The sequence below is a fragment of the Pseudorca crassidens genome, chromosome 8 (genome assembly GCF_039906515.1).
Source record: "Pseudorca crassidens isolate mPseCra1 chromosome 8, mPseCra1.hap1, whole genome shotgun sequence".
Classification (NCBI taxonomy): Eukaryota; Metazoa; Chordata; class Mammalia; order Artiodactyla; family Delphinidae; genus Pseudorca; species Pseudorca crassidens.
In genome coordinates, this window is record NC_090303.1 from 72,154,779 (window position 1) to 72,173,696 (window position 18,918).

The following is an 18,918-nucleotide window of genomic DNA, read 5'->3' on the forward strand; positions in this document are numbered from 1 at the left end:
CAGAAACATTGAGTCGTAGACTAGCTGAAGAACACCTAGAGAGTTTCACTTATATGAATATAAACTGTATTGTTTTACAGTGCTTAGACTGTGATGAAGTCTGTGGTTCCGTAGTAGGCAGAGAAAGCCTGGCTAAGCTATTAATAGTTTAGTATCTTATTTCCTATGGGAATGTGGCTTCCATTTGAAGGGGAGAATATTATAGTCTTATTTAGTATAAAATTCATATATTGTAGAGGAGTATATTAGAGGTCCCAGTTGGGTTTTTCCTGAATTTATTGTTTTACAAAGTCAAATACAGATGCGTCTTTCACAAAAAGGAATAAGCCTGTTCTAAAGTAATACCTGAGACTCTTCGATCAACTTATTACATTTTGATGACCATTTCACCCGATGAACAGTAGAAGTAGAATAACTGGAAGAATACAAATGAGCGTGAAAAGTTATTGATGAACAGCAACAGAGGTCAAAACTCAACAGCTGTTTAACAAGTATTTTAGGCAAACTCATTCACAAAAAGAATAATTATCCCAAGATATATTAAAGCTGTTTACACCAAAACAGGCCATTTAAAAAATTCTGTTTGGGGTCAATCATATTCAGTGACCTAACATTTTAAAACAGATTTGGTTTCTGAGGTTAAGAAAAAATCTCTAGAGGAATTCTTCATACCACCTTAATATAAAGTGATTTTTTGACTAGAAATGAAAGATATAGCCAGAACATAATAGTAACCAGAGAAAGATGTTTGAGTCTCAGAGGTACCTACTAAATTCTTAATTCAGCCTTCATTTAGAGGATATGAACAGCTTTTGTGCTGTATGGTTTCTCAGTCATAAAACAAGTTTTCACCAGGAAAACCAAGTTAAATTTGTATATGTTGGGAGAATAGGATTACTAGGGAAGAAAAGGATAGGATCATTAAGGCAGGAGCAGTTTGATAATAGCTGGAAACCTGACATTGAGAAAAAGGACGATGCTTAAAATGCTGAATTGTAAAATGATGGCCTTGTTATTGCTGGATTTTCCAAACAATAATCTTGAGTCAGCAGATTCTGAATTATCATTTATAAAAAGTCTGAACATAATCCATCTTAGAAAGAGTTCCATTTAAGGTAAGTTACAAAAAAATGGCCACAGATTCCTCCCATCCTTGAATGAATGTCTTTTTACCATGTGACCTGAAAACTTGTCCCATGAAAAGTCTATTTCTCCGCTCTTTTGAATCAGGGATGGTCTTGTGGAATATAAACAGGTTCTAAAGCTGTTTGCCTACGTTTGTAAGTGACAGATCCTAGTTAGTTAATGGAGGCAAGTTACCTTTACTTTTTGTTGTTGTTGTTGTTACCTTTACCTTTGAAGCAAACTTCATAAAATCATCTAAGAACTTGTAATCATATAAAATATCCTTTGACAACTCTATTAAAAACAAGATACTATGCTAAACAGACCATTTCACTGACCTAAATTTTCTAGCTTAGTATTATTATATATTTTTAGAATGTTGAAACAAATATTTGCTTTATTTTTAATAGCTTAAGAACAAAAATCACTATGAACAGCTAAGGATTTTTTATTTTTAGTTTTCAGACTTTTAATTACATACCCCAAAACCTTCAGATTTTAGTTTTATTCCTCCTAATTTAAAATGAGCTCGTATATCTTTTAAAGAAAGAACAAGATTTGTACTTGTGAATATCTTAGTGGTTAGAGCTGCACAGGTTAGTTTGTGTAATGGCATTTTAAAAGACATTCCCAGGCAATTAGCTGAACACACGAAGAAAGAAATTAAAGAGTGGGTGGAAGAAGAGCTGCATATTTTTGACAATAAAACAATAGGAGATGGTTTTCAGCTTGGTAGAAGAAACAAGAAGGTGAATATCTGTGTAAGATTACTGTCTGTCTTTCTTTTTGAATAGTAGGAGATGGTGTATAATCTATGTGAATCCGTTAGAGAGCAATGAAGTTTCCTTTTGTTTGATCTGCAATTGTTGTTGTATGCTATTAGCTAAATTTTGATGCACTTTCAATAAAAGAACTATTAATTAATGTTATAAGTCTCTTTGAGCTCATCAGATGAAAGGTGTTACATAAGTGTAAAGTAGTAGTATTATGGTGGTTTCCATGGCAATAATAACTTTCCCACCTGATTGGAACTCACAAAGTAAGGTGGGTGAGTTAAAATTGCTATGATAACTTTTAACACTTTCTAATTTAAAATGTTTCAAGTTGGTACTTTAATGTTACATAGATATTTTATTTCCATTAAATATAAATTATATTTGTTCACATAGCCTTCTACTCTAGTTACTCTTGTGTATTTCATAGTATTCTGATTATCCAAAGTAAATACAATTTATCTGCAAATTACCAGGATATTATCACTTTCAAAAGATTATTCTTTTTCCTCATTTTCTGTCCTTGGGGTCAGAAAGTCCTGGGGTTCAATCTTTTCTCCGCTACAGAGTGATCTGAAACAGGTTATTTGTCTCTCTCAATCTGTTTTGTCATTTGTAAAATGGAAATATAATAGAACCTATCTCAAAAGATCATTGTGAGGACTGAATGCAATCATTGTGAAGTGTTTATTTAGTACACTGTCTGATGCCTAGTAAATACACAGTAATAAGCTACTATATAATGCATTATTTCCCACCCTTCTAATAAATGCATCTAGGACATCTCTATGTCCAATAGAACTTACTGTTATGATGGAAGTGTTCAATATTACATTATTCAGTGTGGTTGCTACTAGCTGCACATTGAACATTTGAACTCTGGTTAATGCCATTAAATAACTGAATTTTAAATTTTATTTTAATAAATTTAAATAATCACATGTGGGTACAGACTACCTATATTGGATAATGTGGATCTAGTATAAACCTTTATTTGTTGTCCCCCTGAGAAACTATCTTATTAGCATTCCAGTTGGAATCCTGGGGTTTCATTCTCTGTCGTTTTCTCTTCCCTGTTTTTTTTAAAGTAATATATGAAGACTGAGTCATAAAGTAATTGCAGATTTCCTACCTACTATTTTAGAAGTAATTGAACAATATAAGTGGTTTTCAAATTGATCAATTCTTGATCTCTATTAAATTTACGTAGGGAGTCTGTGAAATAGTAAGAAAAATTTGACTTTTTAAAAAGAGAGCAAAAGTTGTAACTAAATTAGGAAATCATTAGTTTCTTTCCTTTTATCAAAATATTCATTAATATTGACATTTATTATGTGTGCTTTTTTATAAATTCAACTTTTTTTTTTTTTTTTTTTGCTGTACGTGGGCCTCTCACTGTTGTGGCCTCTCCCGTTGTGGAGCACAGGCTCTGGACGCGCAGGCTCAGCGGCCATGGCTCACGAGCCTAGCCGCTTCGCGGCATGTGGGATCTTCCTGGACCGGGGCACGAACCTGTGTCCCCTGCATCGGCAGGCGGACTCTCAACCACTGCGCCACCAGGGAAGCCCAAATTCAACTTATTTAAACTGAAAAAACAGTTTACCCATTTTTCCCACCTTCCACCCCTGCCTTTTGCAACCACCAATCTGTTATCTGTGTCTGAGTTTGGATTTTTGTTTGTTTGCTTGTTTTTAAGATTCACATAGAAGAGAGATCATATAATATTTGTCCTTCTATGTCTGCCTTATTTCACTAAGCATAATACCCTCAAAGTCTATCCATGTTTTCACAAATGGCAAGATTTCATTTTTTATGGCTGAGTAATATTCCATAGTGTCTATATACCACAATTTCTTTATCCATTCATTCATCTGTGGACACTTAGGTTGTTTCCATATCTTGGCTATTGTATATATTGCTGCAGTGGATATGGAGTGCATATATCTTTTCGAACTAGTGTTTTCATTTTCTTCGATAGATACCTAGAATTGGAATTGCTGGATAATATGGTTCTATTTTTTAATTTTTTGAGGAACCTCCATACTCTTTTCCACAGTGGTTGAACCAATTTACATTCTCATTAACAGTGCATAAGGGTTCCCTTTTCTCCATATCATTGCCAACACTTGTGTGAGGTGATATCACATTGTGGTTTTGATTTGCATTTCCCTGATGATTAATGATGCTGAACATTTTTTCATGTACCTGTTGGCTATCTGTATGTGTTCTTTGGAAAAAATGTCTATTCAGATCTTCTGACCATTTTTGATATCAAATTTTTTTTTTTGCTTTTGAGTTATATGAGTTCTTTGTATATTTTGGATATTAGCTCCTTATCAGATATATGATTTGCAATTATTTTCTCCCATTTGATATTTTTCATTTTGTTGTTGGTTTCCTTTGCTATGCAGGAACTTTTCAGTTTGATGTGGTTCCACTTTTTTTTTTTTTTTTTGCCTTTGTTGCTTTTGCTTTTGGTGTCAGATTGAAAAAATAAAGACCAAGAACTATGTCAAGGAGCTTACTGCTTACATTTTCTTCTAGGAGTTTTATGGTTTCAGGTCTTACATTCAAGCCTTTAATCCATTCTGAGTTAATTTTTATGTATGGTAGAAGATGTTGGTTTAGTTTCATTCTTTTGCATGTGGCTGTTCAATATTCCCAGCACCATTTATTGAAGAGGCTGCCCTTTCCTCATTGTATATTCTTGGCTCCTTTGTCATAAATTAGTTGGCCATATATGTATGGGTTTATTTCTAGGCTCTCTGTTTACTTCCAGTGACCTATGTGTCTATTTTTATGCCAATACCATACTGTTTTAATTACTGTACCTTTGTAATATAGTTTGAAATCAGGGCGCATGATGTCTCCAGCTTTGTTCTTTTTTCTGAAGGTTGCTTTGGCTATTCAAGGTCTTTTGTGGTTCCATACAAATATTGGATTGTTTGTTATATTTATGTGAAAAATACCTTTGTAATTTTGATAGGGATTACACTGAATCTGTATATTGCTTTGGGCAGTATGGCTGTCTAAAACTATACCATCTACATTATCTCTTGATGTTTTTGGTAACTTCTGTGGCTCCTTTAAGATGCTTTTGTTTTCTTCTTTCTTCCAGCACTGTCCCCATGTACTAATTACTTGCCCCAGGTAAATTATTTTATAGGTTTCTAACTAGACTCTAGATTGCCTTCCCATACCTCTGTACCCATTTCTGTCTTTCTGAATGAATCCTTATAAAGTCAGCTCACCACCAAGTGATTGCTTTGTATAAAAATCTTTAATATTTTTCTGTTTTAAAATCTCTAGCTTGGCCTTCAGTAAAATCAGGCATATTCTGGCTCTCTGTATTTATTCTTCTGCCATCTTCTCCATTCTGAAACCGAGAAATTCTTAAAGTATGGTCTAGGGAATCTAAGACCTTTTATGGTGACTGTTAAATCAAAATTATTTTCATGCTAATATTAAGATCTCATTTGTCTTTTTCACTCTTTTCATTCTTTCTGTCTTGTGAATATGCAATAGAGTTTTCTAGAGGCTAAATGACAATCGACGTCATTGTTCTGATAAGGAATGGAATATGTACTTGTCTATTCTTGTGATTTAAAAGTCCCTCAGTTTAATAGCTAATGAAGTACTCATAGAAAGAGATCATCCGCTTAAGCAGAAGCTTTTTTTTGTGAGGGAAGAGGATTCTTGTTAATTTTTAAAAGTATAAAGGTGACCTGAGAGAAAAAAGTTTTAAGAACTTCCATTGTAACCTAATGTGACTATTCCAGTGTTACTTTTTCACAAATATGCTCATATTTTCCTACCTTACGCTGTTTAAATATCATCTATCTTTAATGTTTAGTGAGATGCTAAGTCCTTCATCAGCCTTTCCTGATCTCCACCTTCACCCAAAACAGTACATAATCATTCTTGTTTATGAACTCTACCTGTAGTACTTCACAGATTTACTCCTACATGAAGTTCTACAAATTTTAATAATAAATTAAAATTTTAGTTACATATACCTAACATAAAATTTACCATTTCAACCATTTAAAAATATATGGTTCAGTGGCATGAAGTACCTTTTCACTTTTGTGCAAACATCACCAGAAGTTTCTTCAACTTGTGAAACTGAAACTCTGTGCCCATTAAATAATAACTCCTTACTTCCCCCTCTCCAAGCCCCTGGCAACCACCATTTCACTTTCTGTCTCTGTGAATTCTACTTCTCTAGATATATCATGTAAGTGGAATCATGCAATATTTTTCCTTTTGTGACTGGCATATTTTACATAGCACTGATGTCTTCAAGGTTCATCTATTTTGTAACATCTGTCAGAATTTATTTCCTTTTTTAAGGCTGAATAATATTCCATTGTATACATATATCACATTTTGTTTATTCATTCGTCTACTTATGAACATGAATATGTAAACTGGGATTTTACTTTTCATGTATGGAATTCATTACAATCAAATCAACAAAGCATTATATTTATAGGCTACCTGGTAGGACATGGAGTTAAGGCCATTATGTGATTATAGGTATTTGTGTAAAAGGGAATCTGCTCACATGTAGGGTAATATTAGAACATATTTATTTGACCAGAACCTAGGCAAATAAAAATTCAGGTTAAAAATTCAGATTGAGTGCAAACATACTCACATTTTGAAAACTACCACTCAAGTTTCTGTGCAAGCTATGCATTAGACTTTGTTTGTCAACAAAAATACAACATCTGTCAGAATATAGATATAGTGTTTTAAGAAACAACATAGTGGGAGCAAACAGCCAGTTCTTTTTTGCTGGGGAAGTGATCCTAGAACTATTGCTTCTGACTTTCTTACAGTTGTTGCTTCTTTAATGTGTTCTGTTAGTGCCACTACTCACTCTGATGATGGGTAATGTCTACACCCCTCACAGGCTAAAATGAAGAAAATCAATTTCAGACTCACAAAGTATCCACAGAAGGCACAGCTTCTATGTCAGTAGGTCACTCATTTTCAGTACTGTGATACTGTAGCCCTATTATTGCTGTTAAAGAGAAAATTGGAAAAATCATTTGTAGGACTACTCAGGACTATGTGTATGTGTGTCTGTGAGGGGATTATTTTCCAGTGTTTGTTTCTTGATATCCACTGCTATAGATTAGTAGTAGTGCTAAATTATGGGAGGCATAAAAATAAATTAGGGGAAGTAAAATTTTCTTGTGTTGAGTATGTATTATATTGAATGTGTATTATAAAGGAATTATGATCAACAATTGAGGACAAAATAATTCTCCCTTTATTTTGGAGCAATCAGACCAATGATTAAATACTATATAAAGATAACACTAGCTTATTGTGTTTATCTGTACCTTTTGTATTTAGATATAATTGACATATAACTGTTTATCTGAACCTTAAATACCAGTGGATATTCTAGGTAAATAAACAAATAATTCATATACTTTATGTACAAGTTGCTGAGCTTGATATGGTTTAGAGCTTAAGGTATGCCCAGGGGTATACAAGCAGACCAATATATAGTTGTAAGTTGTTTAGAGGGTCATGCTGTTGATATTTTGAATAGGGATAAAAAGAGAGAAAATAATTATTTGAGACAAAATTAACTGTAGAAAGGAAAGTGTTTTACATTTGTAATGAAAATTAAAGATGCCGGATGAGAAAGTAGAAGTGACAGTTAAGGATCTCCTTTTCCTTATTTATTAGTACATATTATTCTTGAGTTAAACAGTTTATATTTGATGTGCAAATTACATGATTCTATTGGGTTTGTTTCAGAATTTATTTTAATACCATTAAATTGTGATTCTACTAATATGAGTCTCTTAAATGAGTTAATGCAGCTCTTTTTGATGTATTTTTAAAAGCCTTTTGGTCCTTCTGTTGTTCATGACTGTCAATAAAACAGGCATTTCAGAATTATATTTCCCCCCACCAGCATTAGGGATACATTTAAGGTTGTCCATCAGAGATTACTTCATTTCATAATCTAGAGCCATATGTTTTTAAGGTAATGATCATTCATTCATTCATTCAATTTCAGACAAATATTTAGAGCTTACTTATGGCAGATACTTTTATTTACAAATAAAAAACTCAAGAAAACAAAAAATTGTGATCAGTCTTAATGGAAGGAAAGATAATTCTGTAAAGTTGAATTTTCTGGGTTGTATTTGAAGAGTCAGCCAGAAACTCCACTTATTTTTAAAATACTGTAGTTGACTATCTCAGTAGACTTTCAAGTTACTATTTATTTTTCCAGAAAGTAAACCATATTTATTTGTATCCTACCAAGTATAAGTTTTCATTTATATAATACAGAAATAGCTAGCTTATCTAGAATGCTTCATATTTCTATAACTGACTCAATGATAAATTAATTTTCTCATTCTATGATATAACATGACCCACACAAATAATAACTGTAGTTCTCTAACCATGTATAAGGTATGTCTCTTTAAATACATTCTCTGAGATTTTGTACATAAATAGGCCAAATGAGAAAGCTATTTATGTTTTCAAAAACACATTGTATCCAGATATCTCAGTAAATCTTTGTTAATCCAATAATCCTATGGAAGTTTTGGAAATAAAAATAAATAGTGGAGTTGCTAAAATTAACATTTGAAATGATGGATACAGCCACGTTAAGAAAGTATAAAGAGTTTAACTACTTTCTCCCCTTTCATATAGGTACCTAAGTGCTTAGAAATTATCATCAGGAAAGTTCTTTGTAAGGAAGACTGATATTGGTTAATAAGAATCTAGCACGGTTGAATAATTGATTGAGAAACATTTTCAATAGCTAAGTGAGTATACGTGCAAATATTTTTGTCTTGTCTTTGGTATACTTCTGTGGCTCTTCAAATGGTACCCCTGAAATGGTTTTGTAAAACGTTAGGCTTGATATGCTGTGAAGAGTACTTTAAGATAATTCAGAAAACTGTATGAGAATGGGATTTTAGATTTCCTGCTGAATCTTCAGGGATATATGTTTAACTGTTGTGAATTCCTGGTGAGCTTCTTGTCAGTTTGGTTTGGTATCTGGGAAGCTCCAAGCGCAGTGCTTATACATCATAAATCCTCAATAAATGTTGGCCTACAGATATGTTTTTGTGGCTAAAAACCATTAGAAAAGAACCCACCAGATTATACTTGGAATCCAGTTCCCTACAGATTCTCATCTAAATAAAAATACACAGAAAAGGGTACAGCGCTGTCAAATTGCTGCTCTACCCTGTCAATTTTCAAGCTGTGTTTACATGAATATTTGAAAAAACAGTGTTTTTTAAAGTTTCTGGCAATATATTCATATAATCACAATCTCTTTTTCAATTCTAAAACTAATGATGCTTTTGTGATTTTTAGCTCACATAAATTTTATCACTTGTTGACCCTGATAATTTGCTTTATTTCACACTGTATGGTGGTAAAATATCCACCAATTTTTGATTAAAAAAATAGAAAGAAGAATTGGCGTAATAGATAGTTTTATCTATGAAATGGACTATTTCTTAGTGATTTGAATGCATTGGGGGCCTTTATATGAATCTCATCTTAGAGTTATAAGCATTCACCCGGGGCATAGAATAAAATAAACTCCCAGAATCAAATGATGATTAAGAATTATTGTCAGCAATACATAAACAACATAAGAGTTAGCTATCAGATAAACGATGACTGTTCTTTTAGTGAAAGAAAAAAAGAAAGAGAAGGTAATGTTTTTATTAAAGCTGCCAGCCTGAAATTTGAACAACCTATATTGAATTAGATACAAGATTATGTAAGAAAATTCAATCAAAGCATTTTGTTTCGTAACTTACATAGCTGTGTTGTTTTACTTTAATAAATGTATGGAATAGCTTCTGTAAACAGATGAAATAAGTACACCTGTGAAGTAAGCAGAATTGAAGAGAGATTCAGTACTGTAAAATGGGCATACCTCTTCACCTGATCTAGCTTCTTTGAACCTACATTCTGACTTTATTTTCTTTACTGACAATAAATTGACTTCAGAATCCATTGCTTGACCCAGTGCATTCCAGTGGAAGTGATTTTCTTAATCATTGCTCTCAACATGTACACACTGTTGTATTTAAAAGGATAACCAACAAGGACCTACTGTATAGCACAGGGAATTCAGCTCAAGGTTATGTGGCAGCCTGGATGGGAGGGGAGCCTGGGGGAGAATGGATGCATGTATACGTATGGCTGAGTCGCTTTGCAGTGTATTTGAAACTATCACAACATTGTTAATCGGCTATACTCCAATATAAAATAAAAAGTTAAAAAAAAAAACATTGCTCAATTCAAGTTGCATTTCATTCAAGAGATTACATTTTCTGAAAAAAATTTTTTTTTAAATTTCGGGTTCTGGGTAGATTAGGTTAGATGATAGAAGTAGCTCAGTGTTGGTGGAACTTCCGCTGAATATTCAATTTGAGAAAACAGAAGTATTGGATAAAAAGCTGTGGATAGGCAGGAAGTAAGAGGTTCGTAAATCTAAGTAGCTTTAATATTAATTTAGCACTTATGAAACAAATACTGTATCCTGGGTGACAATATGCTGGTGTTACCCTTGAAAATTTTTTATGACAAACGTCAATATGCAGAGGATTCTCCTGATTGATAAATGAATTGTACTGTGGTAGAAGCCAAGAGAACTGGTATAAGATTAGGACTATGAATTTGTCAAGGAAGGGATTTGGGGATGGAATCATTTGACAGGTGGCTGAGAAAGCATGAAATTTCCAAGTCATCCAGGGTTATCAGACTCCTTATATAGTTGCGGCTGTGGATCCCTCAAAGGACTGGGAAATCCTACAACTCCCAATACGTTAAATCTTTCTTACATCCTTTTAAAGGCTTTCCCTAAGGTTGGAGTTCTGGTCCTGTAGACTGCCTGCATCATGCTTCTTTTGGTTCGAAAGAGATGGACCAAGCATCTCCAGCATCAAGAAAGCAGCTGCAGAGTCATTTTCATCCACGTTAAGGTTGTCCACTTACTTCTCCAAGCCCTGTTTCCAGACTTGAGCATTATGTTATTTTTGTTGAAAATGAGACCTTCTTGTCACTGAAAATAGGAGAGGAAAATTAAAAAATTATAGATCCAGGGATTTGCTCTGAAGGTCATCAATGTTGATCTGCTATTCAACTCGGTATCGATATTAATAAAAACAATTATTGGTCAACATCAAAAGGAATGAGCATACTTACTTTCTTATACAAGTGAAACGGAAAGGAGGGAATTACCATAATAGGAAGGGATGAGCAAGAGAATAAAAGGAAACAGAGAAAGAAAGCACTTTTGTCTCATGCATTTTTTTAAGGCTTAGGCATCGTACTACAATGAAGGACGTGAAAGGAAATCTGATCTATGTGTTCTTTGTAATATGAGTGTTTAAACCTGCTTTACTAATTCTACTAGTAGCACTCTTGAATTTTTCTTTGCCATTTTCCTCTAATTTCGTCTTATACTCTCAGTCAAAAACAACAATAAAAACTAAAGTGGTTTTTGAAGAAATTCTCTTTTATTAACTTAGTGCTGTGTTTTTTGAGCTCCCACTGAGCACATGCCTCTGTAGAACTAATTAAAGTCACCTCTAGCCTGTGTTTGAACCCAGGAGCTTGTTTTCAACCTATTACCTATGGTTGTAAAAGTTTTTGAATTTAGGGTCAGAATTCATACTTTACTTTTATTGCCTGAAGTGCTTTTTTCCCTTCTCCAATTTTTAATATTTTACTCTATTAGTAATGGTGTCAAGAGTACTGTGTGGTTTTTCTTTCTTCCACAACCTGTTAGAAATAGTAAACAGTATTTATGTCATTTTGGAATTTATTATTCAGTTTGATTTATAGAAGCATATATTTGAATGTTTATGGTTTATATGACTTTAATAGTTCTCATTCAAATAACTGACAATTATTATTATAAAATAGCTCCACTAAGGTTGAAAGGTTTTTTTTATGAAAGTTACGTGTTGTGTAAAAAGTGAGTTATGCTCACTTGATGAACCTTTTTTCTAACTTTAAATGTCATCAAAATTATTTACTTCCAGTAATTTTTTTATAAAACATAGAGAAAAATTTCAATATACTCAAAAGTCTCCAGCTTTTAGAATATAAGAATTATTCTTTTTGTTACTTCATGAGAAATTCAGAAGGGCATTTAGTTCCAATTCAGACAGAGGTGTCACCTTCTACTCCTGCCACATAAATAATTATTTTCACAAGACAAATTGCTGTTATAGTTGGTATCACCCCATGCTTACTTTTGCTTACACGGTATCACATTTTAACTTAGGATCTATCTTTGGCTTCGGGGAATATCATTCATTCAGAAGCGTATTTATTGCATGTTTAACCAGTCCTTCCGCAGTCAGTAGAGAGAATATCTTTTATCTCTGTGTCTCCAGCAGATAGCAAACCTGGTACTTAGGAGGTGTTCAGTAACTGCAATGATTGAAGAGGAAGAAAGTCTTTTATGCAATTAACCATTGTTGTTCAGCAGATATAAAATTTTGGTTATTCAGGATAAATAGATTTTAGAGAGCTGCAGTACAGCATTATGCCTACAGATAACTGTACTGTATTGTGCACTTAGAAATTTATTGAGCCAAGATCTCATGTTAAATGTTCTTCCTACGATGAAGAATAGAAACAAATGAAATTTGATTTTAAAGTGTTTTTACGTATTTGTGTAAATATGGTCATGTATTTTTACACAGTTCCACCCGGCGGCTCTGACTTTTGCTCTGAGTGAAGTCTAAGAGAGCAGAATCCTTTATGTAACTGACCTAGCATTACTTCTACCTTTAAATTAATTAATGCTAATTGTAGTGAGCTCTCTATTATTTCTGTGGGCAGTTTCACAGCGTTTAGCCTTTGTGGAACCAGCTTTAAAAAATTTTAGTTATGTCCTTTCTTGATATTTGCAACATCTGTACAAAATGATAATGATATGATGTTCCTCTCATGTAAATGCCTGATGCAAAAAGAAAAAATGCCGGTTGCAAAACACCTTCCAAACCCTTCATAAATTTTTGTAGGAATGGAATAACTATTCATATAGAATATGGACTCCCTTCTGAATAATTTTAAGAAAACCTTTCCCCATTCCTCCAAAGCCTATGATTGTTTCTTTTATGCTATTAGCGTATGTCCACATTGCCCAACAACTGGAATTAAACCTATGAGTTTATTGCTCTGCTGGGGTTTGGTTGTTTATTTTCTCTTCCCTGAAACATTGGTTATACTATCAGCCTTTGTAACCAATGGTCAATTATTACATTCTCAGATGTGGTTATAGTTAACTAGTTTGTTTTGAGATAAGAAAATAATTCTTAGGTTTCACCATTCTCTGAGAAGACCTATGCTGAATTTTCAAAATTATAACCACATCTGTGTGAAAACAGTATCTAAAATGTTAGTGTAATTTTTACTTTTGAATGTCAGTTACACATTATGACCTATATAACAAATGCATTTTGTTTATTTACTTCAGATTTTGCGTATATTTTTCCAAATCATGACGTTCACTAGACAGAGGATTTTGTATTATGCTATTTTGCAGTAGAATTCAAAAGACACTTTTTTTTACACTTAATGTTTGCACAGTGTATTTTTTTCTCTTGTTTAGAAAACAATTGAATGATAGTATTTCTTTTAGGACATATCTTCATTTTTATTAATTAAAAGACAGGAGAGTAGAAACAAAGAGTTCCAAGTAACACATTAGAAAACTAAATCTCTTTCTTGAGTATCCAGGAGCTTCTAGGAAAATATAAATACAGCAAAATTAAACCACCTAGTAATTGTTCACTTCATCTAATACAGTTCCTTAAAAGAAGACAGTTCAAACGCTCTGGGAATGTTTGAGTGATGCTGTCCTCTCCTACCACAGCAAACCTTAAATAAATTTGCAATCCCGTTTAAAAGGCTAGAAGAAATTAGAAAAGGGAGTGTTTGTAATTGTGAACTTTTATCCAGGACATCTTTGAGTGTCTTAGCTTAAATTGGATGCTGCCCCTGTGTGTATATACATACACACACACATACACACATCATATTTCTCAACACACTGAAACCATCATCCTTTATATATTCCTCATTGTACTGCACACTACATGAGAGCAGGGTTGTGGCTTTATCTCAGAGCCCGGACAGTGCCTGGCATATAGTCAGCAACCAATACACGCATGTGAATGTGTAAATGTAAGAGAGTCCTCATTTGCCTCTCTGGCTCTGCTTTTGCCTTTTCCAATTTCTTAGTTTTCTTTACTGGCTTAAGTTTTTTTTTTTTTTTTCTTTGTTTTTTTTAATTAAGCTTTTCCCCCCTTATCCAGTTAAGTGATCATTTGATTCTTAAGTTATCATTTGGTGTATAATTAAGTGGTCATTATGATCACTGTGATCAATACTCTGTGACATGTTTTGTTTTTTTCTTGAGGTTTAAGTTACTAAAATAATATATGCTTATTAAAATAAAATCTGTATGCTGCAATGATGATATGTTCTTTGTTTATTTTTAAAATTAGCTTCTTGCTTTTTCTTTTGTATTTAAAATTGACTTTGGTCAAAGAGATACATGCACAGAGTTAAAAAAATCAAATAAAACAGAAGGCTTATGTATTATAATGAAAAATAGCAGACCTCTGCCTTGTACCTTCCCACTGCCCAGTCCAGCTATACAGAAGCAACACGTTTCTGGTGTTTACATCCGTAGTTTTAAATGATATTCTTATTGCCATTTCTTGATTTATCAGTTTTCAACATTAATTTTGATTAATGAAAATGGAGAAACTAGTGGGAGAGAAAGACATGTCAATACAAAAGTGAAATTAAAACTAAGCTGATATATGCTATACTAGAGCTCAGCACAGGGTGTTTTGGGTCCATAAAAAACAGGTTGACATTTTAGGTTTTCCAGATTGCTTTTAAGAATAGCTGTATTGTTTATGCTTCCATCAGCAGTAAACAAGAGAGTGCTCGTCTTTCTGCATTCTTGCCAACACTGGGTAGAACCCAGCATTCAAATTTATGCTATTCTGATGACAAGTGGTGTCTCATTGGTTTTTAATTTGCATCTTCTTGATAACAAGTGATTTTGAGCATTTTAAACTATACTTGAGAGCCATTCTGTCTTCCCCTTATAAGAAAGTATACCGTTTTAAGTATTGTGCTTATTTTTCTATTAGCTTCTTCTGAGTATTTATTCTAATATTGATTCCTTGTTTGTGTTAGGTCTTCTCTCAGTTTATCTGTGAAATTTACCTATGGTATTATTCACTGAAAAATTCTCATTTTGAATTAGCCAAATCCATCAATTTTATGCCTCTTTATTTATGCTTTTTGGGTCTTGTTTCAGAATTGCTTTTTACTTCTAATTCTCAGAAAGACTCGCCTAAATATTTTCTATTAGCTTTGAAAAGATAACTTTCACATTTAAAACTCTTTAATCTAGGTGGAATCCAAATTTGTATATGGTGTGAAATAAGGAGCTAAGTTTACTTTTTGCCATATTCTGAGACTATTTTTCTTTCTCCATACAATAAGTCAATAGCAACCTTTTCTTTTACTTTTGATATCATCCTTATCATACATAAAGGTAGCATTGATATGTGGATTTATTTCTGAACTCTATATCTCAGTGTCTGTCTCCGGCCTTGTAGTGTATCCTAACGTTTGGTAGAGTGGGTTCCTTCTCTTTGCCCTTCATTTTTTAATTTAACTTTGATAATGATAGACCTTTTATAGCATATACTTTAAAATGTGTTTTTAGGTTTTCTTTAAAAATCTAGAACTTATAGATTGATTTAGGAAAAATTGATATCCATGAATACAGGAAGGGGGAAAATAAGCCAATATGGAGTTAGGAAATAATTTAGACGGCTATATTTTAATAAGAAATCTTTTGGTGGCATATAGCAGGCAAGAAATAATTATGGAAGAAAGATTAACACAAGGAAAGTCAAGGGTGGAGCCTGCTCCTATGCAAAATTTTGTCATTGAGAGAAATATAGAGAACAGAAGCAATAGAGGAAGAATGCTAGAATGTTAACAACAGGAGTTTGAATTACCTACATTTCTGTGACTTTGAGTTACCTAATACTTAAGATTAACTAAAACAGTGATTTCAAGTTATGCTTTGTGGTATAACTAAAGCTTCGTGGAATACCTCCAGGGAAACTGGGGAGAGAATAGTGGTGGAACTGAGTATTTGGGGTCCTGATTCAACCAGAATGTTTCGTTTCTACCTGTTTAATTAATTGATCTCTCACTAAGATTGCATTGGAAGAAAGGATTTTTAGCCAAAAGTGTTTGGACATGATTTAAATAAAATTACTGAAATGCCTAAATGTTCAACAGATATGGCATATGATGTCATTCATCATTTTCAATGCCTGTGGCAGACATTGCTAATTGAACACAGTACTCTTTCCTGTAGTAGACTTAGATTTAGTCTCCCTACAGCTTTTCGTGTGGTCCCTACCAGTCAGTCAGAGTTGTTTTATGAGTCGAAGTCCATTTGCTATCTATACACTAAGTCCTATCATGTTGTTGGACCTTCAGAACATTTATTTTAGCCTAAGAAATGTATGAGCTAAATCATTCAGATTAAAGAAGTAAGAGACTAGAAAAGAGAGTGGTTAAGTAGGAAATGGGTATGGAAAATATAAATTCAAATAAGTATTAGTGTAATACCCTTACATTGTGATTATAAGGAGAAAATGCTTACTACCAATTGGTTAATTGTGGAAAGGCCTACAAAGCTCATTAAGTATGTGCTGAAGAGGCAGTTGAAATCAGCCACGTTTTCAGTTGGGAACCTTGAGACATAAATGATTTTATTCTATAAATTGCAAAATTTAATCATCAAAAGTTTAAACTTGGCAAATCAATGTAAGAGTCGGAAGTAAAATCTGCATTTCTTAGAAATGTATCTAGTGCTGCTTCTGCGGTCTTTGCCTTGTACCAAACAATGGATTTAAAGTTCTCTAAATTAAAATGTAGAAAAGTAATTTTATGCGCGTTTGAAGATTCACAAAGCAATGAATGCATTATGCTTGAATGTGTTTTATGTTCTATGAAGTCATGGAACTAATTGGGACATAAATGCAAACTTAATTTTCAAAGCAGTGACAATTATTTGTCTCTGTTAACAGGGCTACTCTAATGTGATGCTGGGATTGAATTTACCTAGGGCTCCATATCAAGGTTGACTCGAAAGTCTTGTGGAAGATCTGGAAGAAATAGGTAAGTGATCTTTCGGTGATAAGTCTCTTTTGTTCGTTGTGCTTATTTTTGTTTTTCTGATACTTATTTTGTCCTTTAATTTTTGGGTTAAATATCTTTGCCCAAAGGTTAAAAAAATTGTCAGTGAACCGTAGAGACACATCAAGGATGGCAATAGGAGTTTTTACCACTGTCTCTTCTCTTGGGTTTTTCGTTTCACGCCTTGCTGTGCTCCTTCTTCCTTTTAAAACTGGTCTCACTTTGGTTTTTGAAAATTAACACAAATTTACGTGGAATGTGAATCTGGTTTTGAAATACTGAAAGGAAATGACTAGACAAGAAAAGTGTTTGGAGTATTTTCTGTTACCATTCTGCTGGCCTTTTATACTGATGTTTTCAATATTATTTTATTAAGGCCCAGGTGATATTGAGGTTTTTGGGAGGATCTAGAAATGTCAGCAACTAAAGAGTAGAATACTAGTCATGATTTTTTCTTGAAAGTTTGATTTTCTTAAATAAACTTTTTGAGACCTAGCAAGTCAGCTGTTTAGAAAGCACTTGTTTCCTTTTTAATGCTATACTTCTTTGAATCTAATGGTAGTTTTCCTTGGTATTTACAATGTCAATTTAGATAACTTTAAATCCATTGTTTGGTACAAAATAAGGACCACAAAGACAGCATGAATTGCATTTCCAAGAAATGCAGACTTTATCTCCCACTCTTACTCTATAAAGTTTCTGTGAAATTAGTTTTTCAGTGTCATTCTTGACTATGGTATCAATCAAGCAGTGTGTTATAGGTGGCCAAATCTGTAATAATATGCTTATAAAAAGAAAACTGAAAGAAATTCTTGATGAGTTTACATCATTTTTCTCTCCAGTCTTTACCCCCAAAGAGAGGGGAACCCTGGTGCCCTGACTTCTTCAGATTTCTTTGTTTTTCTTGCCCATTCCACCCCAGAATTCTTTATCAAGCGGGTTCGCCGTAAGTGTAGGAAGTGTCTCAGGATCCTCACCAGAATTCTTTATCAAGGGGTTCACCATAAGCATAGGACAGGTCTCAGGATCCTCACTGTGATGACTGCATTGCTCTAACCTTTTCTAAAACTTTCTCTAGATAGAGACTCCATATCTTCCCTGAGAGATTTTTGTCAATGTGCTTGAATTGTATAGTCAATTATTTCTCAGGTACTGTTTTTGCCTATGGAATTTTTCTTGTTTTGTACCAACTTTATAATTTTGTCCGACATACAAGCAAAACGATTCCGCATTTATTTAGCATGTAAGATTTTTGAAACACTTTGGCAACTTTTTACTTCATTTTGCTCTTTAATTAAACTTATTAATTTTACTCTTGCATTGCTTATGATGTAAGTAAGGTTGACATTATTAGTCATTGTTTAGTAAGTGGAGAAACTAAAAGACAAAGAATTTCAATGACTTGGAAAAAGTAGTATAGCTTGTTGTGATCTTATAGCTAATAATGAACTGTTACGTGTTATTAGAACCCATACCTGCTTATGCTCAATCTTTCTTTTTTCTGAGTTAGTGATTTATGCTTACTTTAGACAATGGTTATGTTGATATATCTCATCTTTGTAAGACCTTTTATATTTAAATTCTCATTTGTTGAGTAGTAACAGGACATTTGTTTTAGTAATAGCCGGGGGATTTTAGGTTTATAAGTAAGAGTTGCCTGACAGTGAACATCATGGAACCATGAAAGAAATGACTTTTAGAAAATAGAGAGTCTTTTTCCCAGAAGGGTACGTAATTGTGTATG

At 33.2% G+C, this 18,918-nt stretch overlaps 1 protein-coding gene across 4 annotated transcripts in view; it reads left to right on the plus strand.

The window, feature by feature from the left end:
• The window catches only part of FOXP2 (forkhead box P2), a 531,964-nt gene that overhangs the window by 148,602 nt on the left and 364,444 nt on the right, over nucleotides 1-18,918 (plus strand). For all 4 annotated transcript variants that reach the window (XM_067746782.1, XM_067746784.1, XM_067746788.1 and 1 more), the window contains one exon: nucleotides 17,066-17,156. The gene's annotated coding sequence lies outside the window, so the exon portion shown is untranslated. The remainder of the gene's footprint in view (nucleotides 1-17,065; nucleotides 17,157-18,918) is intronic.